We start from the raw sequence: 7,500 nt of genomic DNA, 5'->3' as shown, positions 1-7,500 counted from the left end.
TCATCCACAAAACAACGTTTATATACACAACTCACGATAAATAAATCATGCATTAAAAGTACATTAGGTGGTACTTGCTTGATCTTCTTTTGACCAAAAGTGCCCCCCCCCCCCCTAAAACGTGCCGCCCCGGGGCATTACCCCCACTGCCCCTCCCCTTGTCGGGGCCCTGGTTGGCGTCGGGTCCTTCTTCCAAGATGGGTGCATGCGGCTCCTCATTCTACTCCTCCTCTAACTTTTCCTTCTCCATAATCAAGCCTCTTATCTCGATGGCATTCATTTTCCTTATTAGAATTTGTAGCGAGCGACAACCTTGTGCGGCAGGAATTATTAGAATCACTCCTTGATTTGTAGAAAAAATATGTGTGTGTGTGTGTGTGTGTGTGTGTGTGTGTGTGTGTGTGTGTGTGTGTGTGTGTGTGTGTGTGTGTGTGTGTGTGTGTGTGTGTGTGTGTGTGTGTGTGTATATGTGTGTGTGATGTGCGTGTGTGTGTGTGTGTGTGTGTGTGTGTGTGTGTGTGTGTGTGTGTGTGTGTGTGTGTGTGTGTGTGTGTGTGTGTGTGTGTGTGTGTGTGTGTGTGTGTGTGTGTGTGTGTAACCAGCGGTAGCTGGTCACTGGTTATTGAGGAAAAAATCAAAACAAAAAACAAATCTTTCCTTTAACTAACCAGTGACCAACTACCGTTTTTAGATATTGGATTTCAGTGAAATTATCTAAGCTGTGTAAGGCGAAGTGAAGTCTGCAAGAATAAAGTGATATAAGAAGAGCTACTGAAACTGAACGGTTAGCTCTTGGATCTACCTTGAACATTATGTTTCTATTTCGTATAACGCATTCCTCTTTTTCTCCATAACAAAGAACGATATATATGCATAATGGAAAGGAATTAATAGTGAATATGTGGCTAGAAGCCTTTCCACTTAGCTGATGTTATAAATGTGCTCTCATTATGATTTAAGCTGTATTAATGGTTGCCTTTATATTGTCGATAAAAATGCAATACATTTACGTTTCCTTTCCATTTGAGTAAATTGTCGCCATTTTGCATAATTATACGTTAAGCTCGTAATTTATATCTCAAGTGTGAATGACTTATTTTTGCACAAACTCAAATTATATGATATCAATTCTGTAAGAGGAAGCAATTAATCGAGTAAAGTGTTCATGTGGCTCCTACGGCAAAGAACGCATTCCGAATAATCGGTGGTCGGGGCGTTTGAACTTCTGAATAATGAGATGTTGCACTGACGGAATTCCAGACATGCGGAATTCTGGATAACTGGATTTTATCCAGATGGAATGTCTGACAAGTGAAGGTCATGAGAGCCGAAATATTGGACAATCAACGAATTAGGTTAAAGAATGAAACATCCAGACTTATGGGAAAATAAAGCAAGGGAATCACCCTACATCCAGATATCCGTGTGTGTGTGTGTGTGTGTGTCTGTGTGCTTTTAAGTATAAGTACTTGTGTTTGCGTTTATATACTGTATATAAGCTTGTTTTTTCTAGTGGTGTGCGCGCGCGCGTGCATGTGTGTGTGTGTGTATTCACTTGGTCTTTGGATCACGTGTTGGACTCGTGATCGACAGCTATTTCCCTCCTGGAAGAGAGCTCAGAGCTCGTAGGTCCGATCTATGGGTAATGCTATGACCTTACACACACACACACCCCCAACTCCCCGCCCACGAGAGTCAGAGTAACGACCCGAAGCACAGCTGTACCGAAATAATTTCGGCCCTGGGCAGGATTCGAACCAAGCACTACGCGCACCACCATGCTAGTAGTTCATCGTTCTACCAACTGCGCCACCGAGTCGTTGTGTGTGTGTGTGTGTGTGTGTGTGTGTGTGTGTGTGTGTTTGTGTGTGTGTTTGTGTGTGTATGTATGCATGTGCGTGCGTGTGTATTTATCAACGAGCTTCTGTTTTACGTGCACTATTGTAATAGAAAAAAAATATATCCCTTCTCCTGGAAGCAATTATAAGTGGATATGTTCCTTGATGTTATATTATAATCTTGTTTTTCTTTTCTAAAGGAAAGTTATTTCTCGTTGGAAAAGTGTTGTGAAAAGGAAATATGCATTACACGAAGGACAAAAAAATGTGCAAGTAAAAAAAAAAAAAAAAAAAAAAAAAAAAAAAAAAAAAAAAAAGCACGACTTTTTTCATTCCAATGCACGTTTGTCAGCCGCAGGGGTACCATACCCTCAGGTGCTCCATGTTTTCCTTCTTGCATACCAACCCGAGTGAGCAATTGCCACGACGGAAAGAGTAATTTACAAGAGAAACTCTGGGACGCGAATTGGACCCGAGACCACTTCAGGCTCAGTGCAATTAGAACTGTGAAATGTTATGTGAAAAGGTTCCTATAGGGCAGAGAAAGGTACCTATTGTGCTCACACATACTCTTAAATTAAGGCGAACAAGAGAAACGCTCCAAAGCTGAAATGGCCACGTGTTTATACGCGTAGATGCATTCACACAAACACGCCATCATAAAAAAACACACATGCACACCCATACACGTATACGCACACGCACGCACGCACACACACACACAAACACACACATACACACACACATGTATACACATGCACACACACACACACACACACATACACACACACACACACACACACACACACACACACACACACACACACACACACACACACACACACATACACACACACACACACATGCACACATACGCACGTAAACAGTCACACACGCATATGCGCACACACAAACACATACACACACACACACACACACACACACACACACACACACACACACACACACACACACACACACACACACTCGGTGGCGCGGTTGGTAGAGTACCAGAGTGTCAGTACGGTGGTGTCGGCGGTACCTGGTTCGAATCCTGCCCAGGGCTGAAATTATTTCAGTATCGCTGCGCTTCGAGTCGTTACTCCAACTCTCGTGGGCGGGGAGTTGGGTGTGTGTGTGTGCGTGTAATGTCATAGCATTACCCATAGATCGGTCATACGAGGTCTGAGTTCTCTTCCGGGAAGGAAATAGCTGTTGATCACGAGTCCAACACGTGATCCAAAGACCAAGGTGAATCACACACACACACAGCTAGGCATGATAATTGAAGTGTAAAAGAGACCCCACGAGCATTGCTCCTTTCCTTTATAATACAATTTAGGTATGTGTTTGTCTCTTTGTTTACTTGTTTCCTAAACCTTGTTTCACTGACCTATTTTTATATGTTCAATTTCATTAAAGACCAAAATGCCTACTGTCAGTATAATTCACAGGAATCCATTGTAAAAACATGTAGTTTAGGCAAAATAAGTAACGATAATTCTTATGCACTACAACAACTCAACAACTCCAGGGGAGCTTTTGTCCCTGGCTGTACCACCACCCTGTCGCCGTCATCACAGTGTTTCGAGACAGGGTGGGTATCACTTTCATATGTGCCCGTGTGCACCTGTCGTTGACAAACTTCGTTTAATTCAGGTCACGTTCTAGCGTCAGAGAGAGAACAAGTTATTCGATATAGTCAGAACATTCAGACACTCAAGTTGGCACAAGTTTAAATGTATCCATCAGCAAACGTCCACCCCCACCCCTAAAAAAAAAAAATAATAAATAAATAAATAAATAAAATAAAATAAAAATCCCACGGACGAAAAGAATCCCATAGCGCCATTTGTTTACACATAACAGATATACTACGTGGAGAAGAAGGCCTTCTTTCAAGAAAGTAATAATACGTCCATGTGCGCGCGCGCGTGTTTGTATGAAGAATGCGTCACACTGGAAATTTTCGATGCGGGTCCCATGACGTGAGAGAGAACAACAACCGCAGGCACACACACACACACACACACACACACACACACACACACACACACACACATATATATATATATATATATATATATATATGTTGTAGTATAAAGTGGAGACAGATGAGTGGAAGGTGGCAAGGGGACGCAGGATGATGCAGGAGTGAATATTCTCTTACGTTCGACGGATGTCTTCTTCAGAGAGACTACAGACTATCAGATTTTGTGGACATTATATACCCCCGTTGTGGCTCATCTTGCCGACAGTCTGGGAATGGAGCCCGCTGATTGGCTAATCGTTCCCCATTCCTTGCGAGCTAGCACAGCTAAGGTCATTCTCGCTGCGGGTCGCGCCAGGCTAACATGTCCTTCTCGGTGATTGGTGACTGGATTCGTCGTGATGTGTGCGGCTTCTATGGTTTTCCTTAATCTCTTTTCCAGTCCTTGGTGGAGAACCTCGACGTTATTCCAGTTGGGGAGATGTCCGTGTGTATCTACGTGTACCACCAAGGAGTTGGAAGTTCTGTGGTGGCGTAGATCACTCTTGTGTTCGTACACTCTTTTTTCGATGCCACGCGATGACTCTCCGTAGTACGCGACCGGACATCCTCCGCATGGAATTTTGTATACAATGCTGTTCTGGTTTTTGATGTTCTTGTTCTCATTCTTACTCACTATGTCACTGATTCTTAGTCCCGCGGCACGTGGTATGTGTATACCCTTAGTGGATAGAAAATTAGTGATTACTTCTGCTCCTTTTGAATATGGTACTACCAGGTAATCTTCTTCTTTGGTCATTTTGTTACTTTTTCTTGATATCACCAATGTTTGTTTTTTAATTTATGTAGAAGACCTGAGGGGTACATGAGTTTACGAAAGGCCTCGGTTATGTATGATATTTCGTCTGTCAGAAATTCATCGCTGCATATCCTTATAGCTCGTAGGTAGAAACCTATTATCGCACCAGTCTTTGTTCTCGTGCTGTGCCGTGAGAGGTAGTGTATGGAATCGTCTCTGTTTATATTTTTTCTACAGTATAGACAGAGAATTTATCGCTGCTGTCCTCCCGGTGTATGAGTGTATCCAGGAAGGGAAGCTTTCCTACCATCTCTATTTCTACCGTGAATTAGATATGTTCGTTGACATCATTCAACATGCGAAGTTTGTTGTTAGTATTTGACTCTTCTGGCATTATTACTAAAAATATCGTCCAGGTACCGGAACCACTTCGAGCCTCTTCCTATGATTCGTATGAATTTGTCTATTTCTAGTGTTTCCATATATAAGGACGCCATTACTGCACTCAGAGGTGAACCCATGGCTAATCCTCTATGCTGTACGTATTCTTGTTCTTTGAAAACAAACGCGACGAAGGTAACACATAAAGATACTAGCTCTATATAGTCCTTTTTCTTAATAGGTAACTCCTCTTCGCTTATGTTAGTCAGAGCTCGCTTCACCGTGTTCATGGCTCTTCTATGCTCACGTTCGTATAGAGAGATTCAATATCGAAACTGACCATTTTCTTTTTCTTAAAGCCTATAAGCTTGAGTCGTTCGATCAAATCCGCGGAGTTACGAAGGTGTGCATCACTGATCGTACCTAGCGTGGCTAACAAAGGCTTCGCGAGACGTTTAGCGAGGTGATGCGGCGCGCTGCCTATCCCTGAAGTAATGGGCCTCATAGGTATGGTTGGCTATATATATGCAAGTAGAATCGAATACGACAGCATTTTCTCAATGATTCAACTTCTTGATATTTTGAATTCTTCTGATCAGGATTTTTCCTGCTGGGAGGTGAGCACGAACAAGATTTCCATAGTATTTCATTTATTAAAAATTAAGCTTTCGTCTTCAAAGAGACATCCTCAGGATTGACAAATTATGTAATGTTAAACAAAAACAAAAATATTGTTACAATTTAAACAAGAAAATAAACATGTAAATAAAAAAATGAAAAGTTATAACAAATGTGTAGATTAGAAAGATATACACGAGTGTCACGTCTACGAGGGAAGTACGATTGATAGGTGAAAGACGGGGTACTTACATTCGAATCACACCTGACTGTTTGCCTGTAGGTCACAGGGGGGGAGGAGGGAAAGGGAGGGGGATGAGGAGACCTCGATCTAACGTCGTCTCAAGAGCGCGTCGTCATAGAGGGGAATACTGGAGGTCATATTGGATTGGATATTTATTGTAGGTACATTATCTCTAATATGGAAAGCCTCATTAAGAACTTGTCAGACAGCTTCATCAACCTATCTCGTATATCGCTCAGCGCAGACCAGAAAGAATTCCTTAACCTAGAAATTAACTGTCACCTGATGCCTAAATACTCCCATATCAATAAAAAAATGGAAATTGCGATCCTTTATGAAGATCTGTACCAACTACAGAAAGAAGGGAAAATCATCATTGACCCAGATCTTCAAGAACATCTAAAAAACGAATGCACCAAAACTAGACATCGTCATTCTATCCAACTTCTTTCACCTCGCTTGAAAGAGGCCGCAAAACAGTTACTTAAAAACAAGAAAATAGTGATTAGAAAACCGAAGAAGTCGTCATTATTTTGTTATTTTAGACAGTGAGGATTATCATAAGAAATGTAATGACATTTTAAAAGACCCCTCTAAGTTCAAACCTATTACCCGTAACCCAATAGAAATTGCTCAAAATAAAGTGAACAAATTAATTTCAGTTGTCACTGCCCAAGTGGATGGTATCAAGTTTGAAAAGGTAATAGGAGACTTTAACCCTGGTTATTTTTACGGTAACGTAAAAACCCATGAAGAATCCTGCCCCCTTAGACCCATCATTTCTCAAATCCCAACTACCACCTACCGTGTTCCTAAGAAACTTCATAATGTGATTTCTCCGTACATTCCAAACACTTACTCCCTATGCTCTACTGACGAGTTCGTTGACGTTATGAGAGTCAATAAACTCGAAGGCTTCATTGCCTCGTTAGATACAGAGAGCCTATTCACTCATATTCCCCATTAGAACAATAGACATTATTCTCCAATATGTTTACCATCACCCTGAACTTCCACCCTCCCCTCCAATGCCCAAGGACACTGTAAAGGAAATGCTGTATATCTGTACAACAGAAGCCCCGTCCAGGTCCCCAAACGGGAAGCTGTACGTACAGACTGATGGAATCGCAATGGGCTCTCCCTTGGGTGTTTTATTTGCCCAGGCCTTCATGTCTTCTGTTGAACAGACAGCATTCCTTTCGAGTGAACTTAAACCCAAAATTTACTGTAGGTACATTGACAATACTTTCGTGTGTACGCACTCTAGCGAACTCCTAGGAAATCTTAGGCTGCGCTTACAAGAAATTTCAGGTTTAGATTTCACTACTGAGATGAATATAAGCGTAAACTCCTTAACGTTTTTGTTAATTCTAACTCTACTAACTTTACTACTAGTGTCTACCGTAAACCCACTAACACTGATAAATGCATGAATGGTAACAGCGAATGCAGCGATAATTATAAGAAAGGTGTGATTCGAGCTTATGTCAAGAGAGTAATAAAAGTTTGTTCCTCGTGAGAAACACTACATGCTCACTAAGAACGGCTATGCCACCTGTGACTTTGATGATATTACAAACAAGTTCTTGAGTGAACTTAAGCCCAGTCAGTTTTCCAATAAATCTAATCT

General features: G+C 41.6%; 1 protein-coding gene across 2 annotated transcripts in view; it reads right to left on the bottom strand.

Moving 5' to 3' along the window:
• Positions 1–7,500, bottom strand: part of LOC143017909 (hemicentin-2-like) — a 297,036-nt gene that overhangs the window by 92,997 nt on the left and 196,539 nt on the right. The gene's annotated exons all lie outside the window — the stretch shown is intronic.

This window comes from Oratosquilla oratoria, chromosome 1, assembly GCF_046742065.1.
Source record: "Oratosquilla oratoria isolate Oo_2021 chromosome 1, ASM4674206v1, whole genome shotgun sequence".
Taxonomy (NCBI): domain Eukaryota; kingdom Metazoa; phylum Arthropoda; class Malacostraca; order Stomatopoda; family Squillidae; genus Oratosquilla; species Oratosquilla oratoria.
This window is presented reverse-complemented; position numbering and strand designations above follow the sequence as displayed.